General features: G+C 37.5%; 1 protein-coding gene across 13 annotated transcripts in view; it reads left to right on the top strand.

Moving 5' to 3' along the window:
- The window catches only part of SPIDR (scaffold protein involved in DNA repair), a 584,775-nt gene that overhangs the window by 437,441 nt on the left and 128,488 nt on the right, over window positions 1-18,846 (top strand). For 2 of the 13 annotated variants that reach the window (XM_073892753.1, XM_073892754.1), the window contains exon 1: window positions 10,010-10,199. The exons of the other annotated variants lie outside the window; for them this stretch is intronic. The gene's annotated coding sequence lies outside the window, so the exon portion shown is untranslated. Of the gene's footprint in view, window positions 1-10,009; window positions 10,200-18,846 lie in introns of those variants that run through there. 13 annotated transcript variants of the gene reach the window in all.

The raw sequence follows: 18,846 nt of genomic DNA on the forward strand, positions 1-18,846 counted from the left end.
TCGACATCTTCACAATATTGGTTCTTCCAGTCCATGAGCATGGAACGTTTTTCCATTTCTTTGTGTCTTCCTCAATTGCTTTCATGAGTATTTTATAGTTTTCTGAGTACAGATTCTTTGCCTCTTTGGATAGATTTATTCCTAGGTATCTTATGGTTTTGGGCGCAATTGTAAATGGGATCGACTCCTTAATTTCTTTCTTCTGTCTTGTTGGTGGTGTATAGGAATGCCACTGATTTCTGTGCATTGATTTTATATCCTACCACTTACTGAATTCCTGTATGAGTTCTAGCAGTTTTGGGGTGGAGTCTTTTGGGTTTTCCACATAAAGTATCCTATCATCTGCAAAGAGTGAGAGTTTGACTTCTTCTTTGCCGATTTGGATGCCTTTTCTTTCTTTTTGTTGTCTGATTGTGGTGGCTAGGACTTCTAGTACAATGTTGAATAGCAGTGGTGATAGTTGACATCCCTACCGTGTTCCTGACCTTAGGGGGAAAGCTGTCAGTTTTTCCCCATTAAGAATGATATTTGCTGTGGGTTTTTCATAGATGGTTTTTATGATATTGAGGTATGTATCCTCTATCCCTATATTCTAAAGAGTTTTGATCAAGAAAGGATGCTGTACTTTGTCAAATGGTTTTTCTGCATCTATTGAGAGGATCATATGATTCTTGTTCTTTCTTTTATTCATGTCTTGTATCACACTGATTGATTTACGGATGTTGAACCAACCTGCAGCCCAGGGATAAATCCCACTTGGTTGTGGTGCATAATCCTTTAATGTACTGTTGGATCCTATTGGCTAGTATTTTGGTAAGAATTTTTGCATCCATGTTCATCAAGGATATTGGTCTGTAATTCTCCTTTTTGATGGGGTCTTTTTCTGGTTTGGGGATCAAGGTAATAGTGGCCTCACAAAATGAGTTTGGAAGTTTTCCTTCCATTTCTATTTTTGGAATAGTTTCAGAAGAATAGGTATTAATTCTTCTTTAAATGTCTGATAGAATTCCCCTGGGAAGCCATCTGGCCCTGGGCTTTTGTTTGTTGGGAGATTTTTGATGACCGCTTCAATTTCCTTAGTGGTTATAGGTCTGTTCAGGTTTTTTATTTCTCCCTGGTTCAGTTTTGGTAGTTGATACATCTCTAGGAATGCATCCATTTCTTCCAGATTATCTAATGTGCTGGCACATAGTTGCTCATAATATGTTCTTAAAATTGTTTGTATTTCTTTGGTGTTGGTTGTGATCTCTCCTCTTTCATTCATGATTTTGTTGATTTGGGTCATTTTTCTTTTTGATAAGTCTGGCCAGGGGTTTATCAATCTTGTTAATTCTTTCAAAGAACCAGCTCCTAGTTTCATTGATCTGTTCTACTGTTCTTTTGGTTTCTATTTCATTGATTTCTGCTCTGATCTTTATTATTTCTCTTCTCCTGCTGGGTTTAGGCTTTATTTGCTCTTTTTTCTCTAGCTCCTTTAGGTGTAGGGCTAGGTTGTGTATTTGAGACCTTTCTTGTTTCTTGAGAAAGGCTTGTATTGCTATATACTTTCCTCTCAGGACTGCCTTTGCTGCATCCCAAAGATTTTGAACAGTTTTGTTTTCATTTTCACTGGTTTCCATGAATTTTTTTAATTCTTCTTTAATTTCCTGGTTGACCCATTCATTCTTTAGTAGGATGCCCTTTAGCCTCCATGGATTTGAGTTCTTTCCAACTTTCCTCTTATGACTGAGTTCTAGTTTCAAAGTATTGTGGTCTACAAATAATGCAGGGAATGATCCCAATCTTTTGATACCGGTGGAGACCTGATTTGTGACCTAGGATGTGATCTATTCTGGAGAATGTTCCATGGGCACTAGAGAAGAATGTGTATTCTGTTGCTTTGGGATGGAATGTTCTGAATATGTCTGTAAAGTCCATTTGGTCCAGTGTGTCATTTAAAGTCTTTATTTCCTTGTTGATCTTTTGCTTAGATGATCTGTCCATTTCAGTCAGAGGGGTGTTAAAGTCCCCCACTATTATTGTATTGTTGTCAATGTGTTTCTTTGCTTTTCTTATTAATTGCCTTATATAATTGGCTGCTCCCACATTAGGAGCATAGATATTTACAATTGTTAGATCTTCTTGTTGGATAGACCCTTTAAGTAGGATATAATGTCCTTCCTTATCTCTTATTACAGTCTTTGGTTTAAAATCTAATTTGTCAGATATAAGGATTGCCACCCCAGCTTTCTTTTGGTGTCCATTAGCATGGTAAATGGTTTTCCACCCCCTCACTTTCAATCTGGGGGTTTCTTTGGGTCTAAAATGAGTCTCTTGCAGACAGCATATTGATGGGTCTTGTTTTTTAATCCAATCTAATAGCCTATGTCTTTTGATTGGGGCATTTAGCCCATTTACACTCAGGGTAACTATTGAAAGATATGAATTTAGTGCCATTGTATTGCCTGTAAGGTGAATGTTACTGTATATTGTCTGTGTTCCTTTCTGGTCTATGCTGTGTTTAGGCTCTCTGCTTAGAGGACTCCTTTCAATATTTCTTGTAGGGCTGGTTTCGTGTTTGCAAATTCCTTTAGTTTTTGTTTGTCCTGGAAGCTTTTTATCTCTCCTTCTATTTTCAGTGACAGCCTAGCTGGGTATAGTATTCTGGGCTGCATATTTTTCTCGTTTAGTGCTCTGAATATATCATGCCAGTCCTGTCTGGCCTGCCAGGTCTCTGTGGATAGGTCTGTTGCCTATTTAATGTTTCTACCATTATAGGTTACAGTCTCTTCTCCCGAGCTGCTTTCAGGATTTTCTCTTTGTTTCTGAGACTCGTAAGTTTTACTATTAGATGTTGGAATGTTGACCTATTTTTATTGATTTTGAGAGGGGTTCTCTGTGCCTCCTGGATTTTGATGCCTGTTTCCTTCCCCACATTAGGGAAGTTCTCTGTTATAATTTGCTCCAATATACCTTCTGCCCCCCCTCTCTTTCTTCTTCTTCTGGGATCCCAATTATTCTAATGTTGTTTCGTCTTATGGTATCGCTTATCTCTCGATCTGCCCTCGTGATCCAGTAGTTGTTTATCTCTCTTTTTCTCAGCGTCTTTATTTTCCATCATTTGGTCTTCTATATTGCTGATTCTCTTTTCTGCCTCATTTATCCTAGCAGTTAGTGCCCCCATATTTGATTGCACCTCATTAACAGACTTTTTGATTTCAACTTGGTTAGATTTTAGTTCTTCTATTTCTCCAGAAAGGGTTTCTCTAGTAACTTCCATGCTTTTTTCAAGCCCAGCTAGTATCTTTAAAATCATGATAATGAACTCTTGGTCCGACATCATACTAATGTCCGTATTGAGTAGGTCCCTGGCAGATGGTACTGCCTCTTGTTCTTTTTGTTGAGGTGCTTTTTTTCGTCTTGTCATTTTGTCCAGAGGACAATAGATGAATGAGAGAACAAAATGCTAACAGGGTAACAACATCCCCAGAAAATATACTCTAAACAAATCAGAAAAGACCTGAAACCAGGGGAAAAGAAAGAAAAAGAAAGATAAAAAAAAAAAAGAAAAAGATAAAAACAAACAAAAACAGAACAAAACAAAAAAAAAACCAATATGATCAAATATGATCAGGCTGGTGCATAGATCAGTGCTACACGCTAGATTTGGGGTGTATTTTGGTCTGTTAGAAGAAAGTGCCTCCTAAAATTTTAAATAAAGAAAGACATATATGTACAAAATAAGGGTTGATATGATGAAGGGATGGAATATGACTGTATAGATGAAAAGTATAAAAAATTTTATAAAAGGAATTGATAAGAAGTTGTTTGAAAAAAGAAAGAAGAGGATTTAAAAAGGAAAGAAAGAAAGAAAGAAAAAAGGGGGGAAGAGAATGTGATCAAGCAGGAGACTGGAACAAAGAGATACACTAGAGATTTAGGGTATATTTTATTCTGTTAGAAGAAACTGTATCTCAAAATTTTAAAGAGAACAACTTATATATATATGCCAAAAATAAGGGTAATTACTATGAAGGGATAGAATATGACTCTAAAAATGAAAAATAAGTTTTTTTAAAAAAGGGATTGATAAGATGTTCGTTGAAAAAGGGAAAAAGAACAATTTAAAAAAACGCAGTTAAAAAAAATTACCATTGAAAGACTGAAGAATCATGGTAAAAAAAGCCATGAATTCTATGTGCAGTGTTCCCCTAGCACTGGAGTTATGCCGTTCTCATTGATTGGTAAACTTGGTCTTGGCTGGCTGTTCTTGCTGATCTTCTGGGGGAGGGGCCTGTTGCCGTGGTTCCCAAATGTTTTTGCGGGAGGCGGAATTGCCCCGCCCTTTCCTGGTCTGGGCTAAGTAATCTGCTCGGGTTTGCTCTCAGGAGCTTTTGTTCCCTGCCTGCTTTCCATATAGCTTTGGGGGACAAGAGTGAAAATGGCGGCCTCCTAATCTCTGCCCCGGAGGAGCCGAGAACTCGGGGCCCTGCCCCTCAGGGCGCCCCCAGAGAAAAGCAGTCAGTCACTCCCGTCTCCCCAGTCTCTGGACGCACTCTGTGCTCACCCGGCCTGTAACCGAGTGTTTCTACCTCTGGCACCCGACTCGGTGTGGAGTCTCCGAACCCAGCAGATCCCTGCAGTGCACTCCCACGCCGCTCCTCCCCAGGAAGGAAGGGGAGTCTCCCCGGATCTGCTGCTTATTGGGTCCCTGCTGGAGGAGCAGTGGCCCGACTGTGCCGTGGATCACAGTTTATGGCAACCCCGAGCTGAGAGCCGCACCTCGGCTCCATCTCTACAGCCAGCTTCCCCACTCCGATAACTGGGAGCTCTGCCGCACTCAGGCACCCCCGGTCTTTCTGTGACCCCGAGGGTCCTGAGACTACACTGTCCCGCGAGGGTTCCACCCCCAGCTTAGCCACTGGAGCGACGTCCCTCAGTGGAGCCGACTTCTAAAAGTTCCGATTTTGTGCTCCGCTGCTCTAGCACTTGCCAGAAGTGGTCTACGGAGGCACCCTCCCTCACCGTCTATCCTCCCAAATATGGCCTCAGATTCACTTCTCCGCACGTCCTACCTATCAGAAAGTGGTCGCTTTTCTGTTCAGAGAGTTGCTGCTATTCTTTTCTTCGATCTCCTGTTGAGTTCGTAGGTGTTCAGAATGGTTTGATCCCTATCCAGCTGAATTTCTGAGAATGAAATCCAGGTCTCCTACTCCTCTGCCATCTTGCTCCGCCCCCTATTTATTTATTTATTTTTAAAAGAATTGTCATTTTAGCAATATTTAGTCTTTGGATCCATAAACATGGGATGCCTTTTCATTTCATTAGTTCTTTAATTTCTTTCAACAGTGTTTTATAGTTTCCAGTACAAGTCTTATCACTTTTTTAGTTAAATTTATACCTAAGTATTCTTTTATGATATTGCAAGTGAAATTTTCTTAATTTAATTTTAGATTATTTATTGCTAATGTATAGGTATGCAAGTGACTTTTATATATGGATCTATTTGCTGAAGTGTTGTTGAACTTGTTTATCAACTCTAATAGTTTTTTAGTGGATTCATTAGGATTTTCCATATGTGAAATTTTGTAATCTTTAAATAAAGATAATTTTACTTCTTCCTTTCCAATCTGGGTTGGTTTTATTTCTTTTTCTTTCTTAATTGCTCTGGCAATTCTTTCAAGTATCTTAAGGCAGGGGGGAAAAATGGTTGTTTGATGATTTGGTGCAGTAATGGTAGCTCATCTTCTTCTATTTTTCTCTCTGTAAGTCATATGCATCCTTCACTACCCAGTGTTATACCACTTGCCCCATGGAATCTCTCCTAATTTCCCCTATGGAGTTGGCCTCTTCTTTAGATGGTAGAATGAAAAACTACTTAGCTATATTTTTTTTTTGGTTAAAGGTAGGTAGGTAGGTAGATCTTAACTTTTTTTTTTTTTAAGATTTTATTTATTTATTAGACACAGAGAGAGCACAAGCAGGGGGAGCAGCAGGCAGAGGGAAAAGCAGGCTCCCTGCTGAGCAAGGCGCCTGTTGCAGGACTTGATCCCAGGACCCTGGGAACATGACCTGAGCTGAAGGCAGACACTTAACTGACTGAGCCACCCAGGCGTCCCTTAACTCTTTTCATTTTCACAACAGCCCCATAAAGTTAGTACCATTACTTTCAAACTTGAAGATTAAATGATGTAACGTTTCTAAAATGCCTGACACCTCGTAAATGCTCTTAACACTATTTGTTTTATAAGTATCATAGTTTTTGTATTATAGTTAGTTATAGATGTATCAGTCTTTAAGATTGTAAAGTCCTTGCTGGTAAGGATTATGTGAAGAAGTAGTGGTAGTATTCATTAATGCTTTTTCTGCATATACTGTTCCTACTATATATGTTCCTAAATATATTTCTCTTACACCTCTTTTTTTCACATTTATGACTGTTGGCAATGTATTATGTCTCTTTGTATCATTTCTCCCATTCTAGATGGCAGGAAATGGACCCATTTTTCTACCCTTTATCTTTTCTTTAAGCTTTTATTATTTTATTGATCTAGTGTCAGGTGCAGTTAGCAGATTAAAATTTTAAATGTTTCAGAATAGAATTAGAATTGTAGATTATTTGAAAGCAGCATGTTTATGTTCTTAAATATTCACAGGCGCCTGGGTGGCTTAGTCTGTTAAGCATCCAACCCTTGATTTCAGCTCAGGTCATGATCTCAGGGTCATGAGATCATGCCCCACATTGGACTCCTTGCTGGTCATGGAGCCTGCTTAAGATTCTCTCCCCCTCTTCCTCTGCCCCTCCCCCACTAAAAAACACTAAATAAATATTTTATGATACCAACCCATGTCATTTGATCCATCCTTTACATTTATAACTGACATCTTAAATATCCTTAATGAGCCTGTTGATAATAGGAAATTGAAATGAAAGTTCCCATTTCTTTTTTTATATATTAAGTTGTTGATAGACTTGAAGGAAAAGATCAAAAGGAATGAGAACAGCCTTGTGCTGTGAGTATAGACAATCATGAAAATAAAATTTTCATACAGAATGAAGATAACAAGAGTAATTTCCCAGATTCATAGCCAGACATGGTATGTGCATCCATAGTTCTAAGTTTGCATCTTAACCTGGCCTTGGTGATTTTCCAGCACCTGTTATCCATCAAGATGGAGAATGATTTCAAAGTGGCCCAATATAAATGGCATGGCATTTTCTGCCTGACCTCTTTTCCCTGGAAACTTTTGTTGCTAAAAGAGGCTAGAGACCTTTAAATTTTTTTTTTTTTATTTATTTTTGACAGAGAGAGAGCACAAGCAGAGGAAGCAGCAGGCAGAGGCAGAGGGAGAAGCAGGCTCCCTGCTGAGCAGGGAGCCCGATGTGGGGCTCGATCCCAGGACCCTGAGATCATGACCTGAGCTGAAGGCAGACGCTTAACCGTCTGAGCCACCCAGGCGCCCCTAGAGACCTTTAATGGTCTGTACCCTCTGTGCCTGCAGCTGCAATCTGGAGCAGTACTGTGGTCACACTAGAACTTTTCTATGAGCTAGATTGCAGCTCTGGTATGTACTTTTCTGAAATGACAGCACAGAGAAGAGCTATGAGAGACAGAACACACAGACTGGCAGAGTCTGCAGGGGCAGCCACATGCAAGCACACAGCACCACATACCTCTATAGTCAAAAGCACAGACAGGGTGAGATCAAGTGTAATATCCATCTTGACTTCAGCTCTAGCTAGGCTGCTACACCGTGTTGTCTCTTTCCTCCCTGTTTGGCTCTGTCAAGTGACCTGTTCCTGCCTTGTCTCCCAGCTGCTGCTAGACCCAGAGCATTTGGGGCAGCCAGCTGGTAGTCTTGGTAAGCTCATCCTTGTGCACATTTCTTGTCTCTACAGTTCTAATTAGCTAGAGCCAAATCAACCCCATGCTCCACAGAACAGTGGAGCAAACAGAACCTCCAAAACAATTCTTTGGAAGAGTGTCCTTCTTCACAAGAAAGAGACATTGTAATATATGAACAGGTACTCTTGTTTTTTCTGGATCAGTTTGCCTGGCAGTGATATCATAAATGTTCTGAACCTTCACATTTATTTGCACAGAGACAAAAAGAGAGTGACAGATACAGGTATCTACACAGGTGCTTGGTTATATAGTGATCACAATGGCCAGGTATTATACATTGCACTGGTACTTGTCAGTGCTTTCAAAATAAGGCCATACATTTTTTTTTTTTTTAATTTCACTTCTTCTGTTTAACCCTCTGGGGTCAAGATGAGTCTGTGATTCATCATATTTTGGTACCAGACCATGAATGTAGTAGACACTTAACAAGTATGTGTAGATGGGGAAAAGTAGTAGCTGTGGAGGCTATGTATTCTTTCTCAGGACGAACTGGTCCATGGAGATGTTCTACAATGCTGTTGTTTCTCTGTAGGCACTTAGTACAGTAAGAATTGCCAGAAATACTCTGCTTTTGGAAAAAGGTAAAGTCTAGTCCGCACCAATCTTACAGAAAATGAGATACTTGGACTAGAGACCTCTACAAAGTGTTCATTCAGCGTAAAGAAGGAGGGAAGAGGAGGAGGAAAAAGGAGAGGCACTTAGGGAGGTGGCAAAGGAAGAACAAGAGCAGCTCTTGACTGAGAATTTATTAAGAAAGGAAAAGAATCCAGTTGGTAATGATTTAAGAGTTTGAAAGCATTTGTTACAGTTAATGCAGAACTAAGAGATGTCAAGAAAAAATTGAGCAGCCACAGGTAAAAGATGAAAGGATGAAAACCTAACTTTTAGGGGCACCTGGGTGGCTCAGTCTGTTAACCGTCTGCCTTCGGCTCAGGTCATGATCCTGGGGTCCTGGGATGGGGCCCCACATCGGGCTCCCTGCTCAGTGGAGAACCTGCTTCTCTCTCTTCCTCTGCCTGTGGCTCTGCCAACTTGTGCTCTCTTTGTCAAATAAATAAATAAAATCTTTAAAATAATAAAAACAAAAAACAAAAAACCTAGCTTTTAACCTTAAACCAAACTGAATTACTTGAAAAGGAAGGAACTCATGATTTGAATTAAACAAAAAGGAAGACTGAGTCATCCAGGGGAAGATGGTGGGGAGAGGTTTTATAGGTCTTCAGTAGCTCAGAATCTCACAGCTGCTGTGTGAGCTATGTATTGTGCCCTGCTATTTTGTTTCCCTTAAGTGATGACTATCCTTCCTTTCCCTGGTAGGAATCTGAGTGCAGGTGTTGAAAGCTCGGGAGGTTGTGGGGGAGGCATAAAAAGGACCAGACTGTATTATATGTTTGGGAGTGGGAAGAAGAATGAAATAAATATCAAAATCGGGGCACCTGGGTGGCTCAGTTGGTTTAAGCATCGGCTCAGGTCATGATCCCAGGGTCCTTGGGTTGAGTCCCACATCGGGCTCTCTGCTCAGAGGGGAACCTGCTTCTCCCACTCCCTCTGCCTGCCACTCCCCCTGCTTGTGCTCTCTCTCTCTCTCTCTCATTGTCAAATAAATAAATAAAATCTTTTTAAAAAATCTCCTGGGTGTTTTACCACTTAAATAGACTTTTGGAAAACTTAGAGTTAGCTTATTCAACTCTGTACCTTGAGTCTTTGCACCCAGATAAGTTACAGTATAAGAACACTGGCTATCCAAGAAAACCACAGACATTGAATGGGGAAAATCTGAAGATCTTGAGGGCCTTTCTTTACATGAGCTATAGAAAAGTGGACAATTATATGTTAACCAATTGGAATTTAAATAAAAACTTGAAACAAAAAAAAAGTGGAAAACTGCAATGATAACAAGGATACCAGTAAATCTTATCTTTACAATTTTTGAATGTAAGTAATCCCAGTTTTTATTGTGCTCCTTAATGCAGCATCTTCTCTTCAGAAAATACTAGAATGAGATTTCCTGAAATGATATACTTTGCACAAAGGTTACTGTGTACAGGTTTCCCTCATTTTTCCAAAGTTCACATTACATCACTTTGCTTTTACAAAAGACCTACATTAGTGCCTGTTTTTGCTAACCAAAAGAAATCTAAAGAGGAGTTTTGCTTTTATGAAAAAAAGTGAAAATGAAAAGCAAAAATAGCCTTCAGCATTTGTTTTGCAGTGAGCTATTCTAGAGGCAGAACATGCCCACCAGGGCTGGCATTGTGAAACTCCTTCCTGGAACTACACTCAGTATCAAGCCACCGTGGCTTTGAACTTACTGTGAGTATCTGTGCTTTATCTCGATTTATTTTGTGCACCTGTTAGTGATGTCTGATGTGTCCCAGTGATGTGTCAGAAAAACCTAATAGAAGTTATTTTTTGAGGTCGAGGAATGTTGAAAAAATTTTCCACATACATTAATGGTAAAGTAAATTATGCCATTTCAGCTGACGAAAGTTTTAATAGGAATGCTCTACTTCCAGAAAGCAGGGGAAACCTGTGTTTGGTAGCACATGTCATTCATCACAGCAGGCTCTCTAGCATTTGACCTTTATGTTTAAATTTTTAATTTCTTCCAGGTACTTCTTAAAGAAGAGTATCTGGTATCTGCTTTTTGGGTGGGTGGAAAATGGGGGAGAGTACAGCCTGAGGTGCTGAGGCACATTAGTGAAACCCTATTTCTGAGGGCTTTCTGGCCCTGCCGTAGCTGTGACTCTACCATCTCCCTTGTTTGGAGAGAGCCTACTTGGTTAACATTTAATAAAAACAATGAATACACTTATTTTCACATAGATATTCATATATGACTCTATGAATAGACTGCTTAGAAGTTTACATAAGAAGAGACTTGTTGGGGCACCTGGCTGACTCAGTCGCTAGAGCATGTGACTCGTGATATCATGGTCATGAGTTCAAGTCCACCATTGGGCATGGAGCCTACTTAAAAAATAAAAAATTAAAATTAAAATTAAAAAATTAAAAAAGGACTGTTTGTAGTCCCTGCCTCTGGGGAGAAGAAACTAGGTGCTATGGGACAGGCTCCTTCAATGCTTGTTAGAACATAAGAATTTTGTGTTTGTGCACACATTATCTTTTCTTTTTAAGTTTTTTAAATTGAGATGAAATTCACGTAACATAAACCATCTTAAAGTATACAGCTGAGTAGTATTTAGTGTGTTCACAATGCTGTGTAACTACCATTTTTATATAATTCCAACACATTTTCATCATGCTAAAGGAAACCCTGTACCCTTTAAGCAGTCCTTCCCTTATAAACCCCGTCTCCCAGCCCCTGACAACCACTAATCTGCTTTCTGTCTCTATGAATTTACCTTTCTGGATATTTCATTTAAATGGAATTGTACAATATCTGATTTTTTGTGTCTGAGTCTTTCAATTAGCATACTGATTTCAGGGTCCATTTCATGTGGTAGCATGTATCAGTACTTCATGCCTTTTTATGGCTGAATAAAATTGCATCATAGAGATATATCAAATTTTGTTTACCCATTTATCAGCTGATGGATATTTGGGTTGTTTGTCCTTTGTAGCTATTATGAATGATGATGCTATGAACATCTGTCTTGAAGTTTTTCTGTGGACATGTTTTCATTTCTCTTGGGTATAGCCCTAAGAGTAGAATTGCTGGGTCATATGGTAATTCTGTGTTTAACTTTTTGAGAAACCACAAGAATATTTTCTATAGCAGATGTGCCATTTTATATTCCCACTGCTATGTATGAGGGTTCCAGTTTCTCCACATCCTTGGCAACACTTGTTATTTTCTTTCTTTCTTTCTTTAGTTCTTTCTTTCTTTCTTTCTTTCTTTCTTTCTTTCTTTCTTTCTTTCTTTCTTTCTTTCTTTCTTTCTCTTTCTTTCTTTTTCTTTCTTTCTTTTTTTTTTTTTGTAACAACTGTCCTATCAGGTGTAAAAGAGATATTTTTACTTATTTCTTTCCAACTTATTTGCCATTTATTTCTTTTTCTTAACTAATTGCTCTGAGTAGAATTATCTGGAGAGAATCAGTCTTTCACCATTGAGTATAATGTTAACTATAGTTTGGTTGGGTTTTTTTGGTTTTTGGTTTTTGGTTTTCGTTTTTTTAAGTGCCCTTTATCAGATTGAGGATGTTCCCTTGTTCTGCTTTGTTGTATGTTTTCATCATGAAAGGGTGTTGGATTTTGTCAAATGCTTTTCCTGCATAGCCTAATCCACTTTTTTTTTTGTATTATGCATTATATGGTTAAGAATCACAGAATATACTTACTTTTGATGATTCTTGGTAGAGAGTGTATTATAACCAAATTATTAAAATAATGCTTTGAGTCATCAGGTTATGGAACTACTTCCATTCTCCTTGATCCTTCTTTGCAGTAGTATTTTCTGTAATGGGAATTTATAAACATATCTTTGCTTTTTTATTTAATGAAGCTTGATAAGCTTCTTATTTTAGAGTGGTTTTGGATTCACAAAGATAATAGAGAGTTCCCACATACCCCATACCCAGCTTCCCTATTGTTAACATCTTATATTAGTATGATACAGTCTCACACTTATTAAACCTATATTGATATTATTACCATCTATATTAATATTGCTTTATTATGCTATATTATATACTGTAATATTACTATACTATATTGATAATATATTAACTGAAATCCGTACTATATTTAGATTTCTTCAGAATTTCCCTAATGTCCTTTTTCTGTTCCAGGATCCCATTCAGGATACCACATTACATGTTATTGTCGTGTCTCCTTAGCCTACTTTAGACTGTCAATTTTATAGATACTCTTTTTTTTTTAATGACCTTGACAGTTTTGAGGATTACTATCCAGGTATTTTGTACAGTATCCCTTAACTTGTGTTTTTCTGATATTTATACTGGTATGGGTTTCAGGGTAGAAGATGATGGAGGTAAAGTGTCATTTTCATTACATCATATCAGAGGTACATACTACTATCAACATGGTATCAACAACATATCTCTGTTGTGGTTGACCTTGATTGTTAACTGAGTTAGGGTTTGTTAGGTTTCTATACTGTGAAGTTACTCTTTTAAAAAATTAATTTATGTTTTAACACCCATTTCATAAAGTCCTGGGAGCAAAGCTGGAGCATACACTGTTACCTTCATTGGCACCTAAGGGAGTATGAAGGAAGAGCATTTCTGACTTTTATAGGAGCAGAGGAGAGGTAACATTCAAGCCAAATTTCTGAGCAGTCTTTGAAGTAATTTTTTTTTTTTTTAAGATTTATATTAGGGGCGCCTGGGTGGCTCAGTCAGTTTAGCATCTCCCTTCAGCTAAGGTCATGATCCCAGAGTCCTGGGAATGAGCTCCGTGTGGGGCTCCCTGCTCAGTGGGGTGTCTGCTTCTCCATCTCCCTCTGCCCCTCCCCCTGCTTGTGCTCTGTCTCTTTCTCTCTCTCTCAAATAAAGATTTTATTTATTTATTTGAGAGAGAGAGTGTGTGTGCTGAGCACGGAGTCTGACTAGGGGCTCGATCCCACAACCCATAAGATCATGACCCGAGCAAAAACCAAGAGTTGGGCATTCAACTGACTGAGCCACCTAGGCCACAGTGTACCTTTTGTCACCAACTAAGCTGTAAAATTTTAGTGTTGAATGATCTCTGAAGTCAAGAGATCACTACAGAGTTAATAGGCTTCTTATACTTGTGGTTTGTATTTTAATCAGAATCCCTCCAGTGTATCATTTCTAGTTGATCTGCCCAGCTGGGTTTTTTTTTTTAATTAATTAAATAACTTCCATTTCTTTAGCTTTTATAAGAAAGGTGTATCTATCACTGTAAGACTTTTCCTGTCTTCCAATTAGTTCAAAACAGTTTAGCCATTTTTTATTCAGTCTTGAAAGAAAGCCAAACTGAATGTATTCAAACTTTGAATCACTTGAATTATAAGTGTTTTTTCCTCTTTAGGTGCATACATCAACTCAAACTGAATAAAATAAAATATTTCCAAGGATGATTGGCTGCACAGTGAGCACTATCTAAATTTTAACAGGAGTTAATTTTTCTTCATATAGCTATATTTTCTCATGATTTAATTTTTTAATTGTAAACTCTCCACACATGTAAAAAAGAAGATGAACAAATGTGTTATTTTCCCATAATTACCTGGGAAGCAATTTATTCCTCTCTATAAGGTCTTATTTTTAAAAATCTGTAGATACTGTTTTGTATAAGGTTTTTTTTTAAAGATAACTGTGTGCTTTGAGGTAAGAACAACTAAGTAACTGACTTTAAAAGTAATGGTTACACACATCCTTAGAGGCAGGAATGCAGTTCTACAAAATATGTTCATTACATATATTTTTGCCCCTACTATGGATGCATGCAAAGAGAGTGTAATGGGAGGAAATACACAAAGATGATACTCTTTTATATATATATATGTACAATGAATGGTAGGATTGCTGATTAATGATATAATTCATTCTGGGCTGAACTTTTCCCCCACAATTTCTAAATTAACATGAATCATGTAAAAATGAAATACAGGCTCACAGAAACAATGCTTAGTATAGGGTGCCTGGGTGGCTCAGTTGGTTAAGCAACTGCCTTCGGCTCAGGTCATGATCCTGGAGTCCTGGGATCGAGTCCCACATCAGGCTTCTGGCTTGGCGGGAAGTCTGCTTCTACCTCTGACCCTCTCCCCTCTCATGCTGTTTCTCTCTCTCTCTCTCAAATAAATAAATAAATAAGCAAAATCTTAAAAAAAAAAAGAAACAATGCTTAGTATAAAGTATTTCAGACAGAATTTATAAAAATAACATACTTCTATGTATCCCTATTAAATTATAAGATACTACGTATACAGTTGTAACTCATTTAAAGTACTTTTCTAAAAAAAAATAAAGTACTTTTCTGACAAAAAATAAAAAAATAAAAGTAATGGTTACTAGTTAATTCCACTGGTCTTCAGCTTTATTCATGAGGAATTACAGCGTATTTTAGGAGCCATATCCATGTCAAAAATGGAATATTATGATGTCACTTAAAAATAAGGAATGTGAAAGCTCTTCGTGTATTAATATGAAATGATCTTCAAGGATGTACTATTAAAACAAATGAACAAAGTCCAAAACAATATACAAAATATACTACCATTTGGTTAAAACAAAGGTTGAGGGGCAATATGGACTTAAATGCTTTTTATATGCATAAAATATGTCTGGAAGAATACATAAAAGTTGGTAACCTTATTTGTCCCATGGCAGGAGAACCAGGTGGTTGAGAAGAAGAGAAAGAGTTTGAATGTGTTACTTATTTTTTAAAAAAACCTTTTGTAATAAATTATCTAAAACAGAACTGATTGTTAGCTTTAAGTTTGTTAATAGTTGACCTCACTTCGAGTTATTCTTAATCATGGAATCACCTTCATGTGCTCCAAGATACAATTCTACACAGTGAACCTCTGAATATTTCTTTCCAGGTAGTAGGATTATTCAGCTTTGGTTTGATTAATTTGTGTTTTTGGTTTAAATGTCTTTTAATAAAAAATATTATAGAATTATGGAATCTTAGAGTTAGATTGGCCCTTAGATACCGGTTGTAAGTTATTGATTTGATAGTTGAGTCTCAGCTGCAGCAGGATTGGACTCCTCTTTTGGCAGACACAGTAAGTACTCTGCCACAGCCCATTCATGTACAGTTCTCACTCAAGAAATTTCTCTGCTATCTTGAGCCTAAATCTCTTTTCCTGGGTCTTCTGACCATTGGAACTGACACTTCCTCTTGGGGTCAGGTAGAATCTGTTTACTTTTATGCATGATAGCATATTACACACATATGTGGTTCTCATTATAATCCTAGTTGTTCTATATTAAAGGCTCTGAAGTTGCTGATGAGCTTCTGTCCTTGCTTTTGGAGTTGATTTCTTTTTGGAGCCAAGTGCAGCACCTTATATTTATCTCTCTTAAATTTTGTTTTGGCAGATTCAGCCCATGAACCAATTCAGTGTTTTAATCCTGATTCTGTCATCAAACAGCTATGCTATTCCTCCCCACTTTCTTTTTTAAGACTTTATTTTTTTGGAGCAGTTTTAGGTTTATAGCAAAACTGAGAAGAAGGTACAAAGATATTCCATATACCTTCTTCTCAACATCACTAGCCAGAGTGGCACTTTTTTTTTTTTTTAACCAGGAATGAACCTCCAGTGACACATCATAATCACCCAAAGTTCATTTGTTACATTAGGGTTCACAATTAGTATTGTACATTCTATGTGTTTAGAGGAAAGTATAATGACAAATATGCATCATTATAATATCATACAGAGTATTTTCACTGCTCTCAAAGGCCTCTATGCTGTGCCTGTTCATCTCCCCTGCCCCACCCTTGTTACCCACCAATCTTTGTACTATCTCCATAGTTTTGCCTTTTCCAGAATGTCATGTAGTCAGAATCAGACAGTCTGTAGTCTTTTCAGATTGGCTTCTTTCACTTAATGATATGCATTTAAGGTTTCTCTGTCTTTTCATGGCTTGATAGCTCATTTCTTTTTAGTGCTTAATTATATTCCATTGTCTGGATGTGCCACAGTTTATTGATTCATTCACTTACTGAAGGACATCTCGATTGCTTCCAAGTCTTGGTAAATATGAATAAAACTGCTATAAATATTTGTGTGCAGGTTTTTGTGTAGACATAAATTTTCAACTCCTTTGGATAAATATCAAGGAGTGTGATTGCTGGATCTTATGGTTAGAGTAGAATTAGGTTTGTAAGAAACTGCCAAACTGTCTTCCAAAGTAGCTGTACTGTTTTACATTCCCAATAGCAATGAATGAGAGCTCCTGTTGCTCCACATCCTTTACTAGCATTAGGTTTGTCAGTGTTCCTGATTGTGGCCATTTTAATAGATGTGTAGTGGTATTTCATTTCTGTTTTAATTTGTATTTCCCTCAGGGCATATGATGTGAAGCATCTTTTCATATGCTTATTTGCCATCTGTGTGAGCATGTGTACCCTGTGAGGTATCTGTTAAGGTCTTTGGCCCATATTTTAATCAGGTTGTTTGTGTTCTTACTGTTGAGTTTTAAGAATTCTTTGTAAATTTTGTAAAGGAGTACTTTATCAGATATGTCTTAGAAATATTTTCTCCCAGTCCATGGCTTGTGTCACATTTTCTTCACACATTGTTTTTCAAAGGTCAGAAGTTTTATTTGAATGAAGTCCACCTTATCGATTATATCTTTCATGAATCATTTATTTGGTTGGTGCTGTATCTAAAAAGACATCACTATACCCAAGATCATCTAAGTTTTCTTCTATGTTATCTTCTAAGAGTTTTGTAGTTTCACATTTTGTATTTAGCTGTATGATCCATCTTGAGTTAAGTTTTGTGAAGGATATAAAGGTCTGTTTTTAGATTATTTTTTTTGCATGTGGATGTTCAGTTGTTCAAGCAGCATTTATTGTAAAGACTATCTGTTCCATTGTATTGCCTTTGTTCCTTTGTCAAACATAAGTTAACTATATTTAGAGGGGTCTGTTTCTCAGCTCTCTATCCTATTCTATTGATCTATTTCTCTTTCTTTCACTAGTACCACACTGTGTTGATTACTGTATCTTTATAGTAAGTCTTGAAGTTGGCTAGTGTCAGTCCTCCAACTTTGTTGTTCTTCAATATTGTGTTAGCTATTCTAGATCTTTTGTCTTTATCCATAAATTTTAGAATCACTCTGTCAATATCCGTAAAATAGCTTGCTGGGATTTTCCTGGGATTGCATTGACTCTATAGATCAAGTTGGGAAGAATTGACATCTAGACAATATTGAGTTTTCCTACCCATGAACGTAGAATAAATTTCCATTTATTTAGTTCTTTGATTTCATTCATCAGAGATTTGTAGTTTTTCTTACGTGCATGTGTGCATAATTTGTTACACTTAAGTATTTCATTTGGGGGGGTGCTAATTTAAATGGTAGTGTTTTTATTTTTGTCAAAGATTTAGCATATATATACATATATATATATGAAGAGTGAGAGTGCAGGGGTGAGGAGGAGAGAGAGAGAGTCTTTTAAGCAGACTACATGCTGAATGCAGAGCCTGACTCTCACAACCCAGAGATCACAACCTGAGTGAAACCAAGAGTCGGACTGTACCACCCATGTGCCCCAATGGTGTAGCGTTTTTAATTTTAAATTGCACTTGTTTGTTGTTGGTATATAGGAAAGCAATTGACATTTATATATTAACCTTGTATCCTGCAACCTTGCTATAATCACTTATTAGTTCCAGGAGGTTTTTATTTTTTTAATTCTTTTAGATTATCTACATAGATGATCATATCATCTGTAAACAAAGACAGTTTTATGCCTTCCTTCTCAACTTGTATACGTTTTATTTCTTTTTTTTTGCATTAGCAAGGACTTACAGTAAAATGTTGAAAATTAGCAGTGAGATCCTTGGCACACACCAAGGCAACATCCTTGCCTTGTACCTCATCTTAGTAGGAAAGCTTCTAGTTTCTCACCATTGTGTATGATGTTAGCTGTAGGTTTTTTGTAGATAGTCAAGTTGAGAAAGTTCTCTAGTCCTAGTTTACTGAGAGTTTTTTTTTCAAGAGAATATTAAATCGTTTATTGATTACACATGATGGATGATACACAAGCTTTAATCCCATCTATAATTTTATCTGATACCACAACTCAATTTAGATATATTGCATAGGATATGCCAACAATCATATTAATAACCAAATAAACTCCAGGACTTTGCTTGGGTGACCCTTTTAATGGTGAACTCCAGGTCACAACACATTAACTGTCAGTTCAACTATACCAAGGTTTGTGGAGACAATGGCTTCTGTGCCCAAGCAGGTTGCAAATCAATTTTGAATGGAACCTGGCATCACCCTGAAGGAATTCTAACTTCACACTGTTGGGGTAGTATACC

Source organism: Callorhinus ursinus, unplaced genomic scaffold, assembly GCF_003265705.2.
Source record: "Callorhinus ursinus isolate GAN/ISIS: 27379988/994484 unplaced genomic scaffold, GSC_fseal_2.0 scaffold5, whole genome shotgun sequence".
NCBI classification, from domain to species: domain Eukaryota; kingdom Metazoa; phylum Chordata; class Mammalia; order Carnivora; family Otariidae; genus Callorhinus; species Callorhinus ursinus.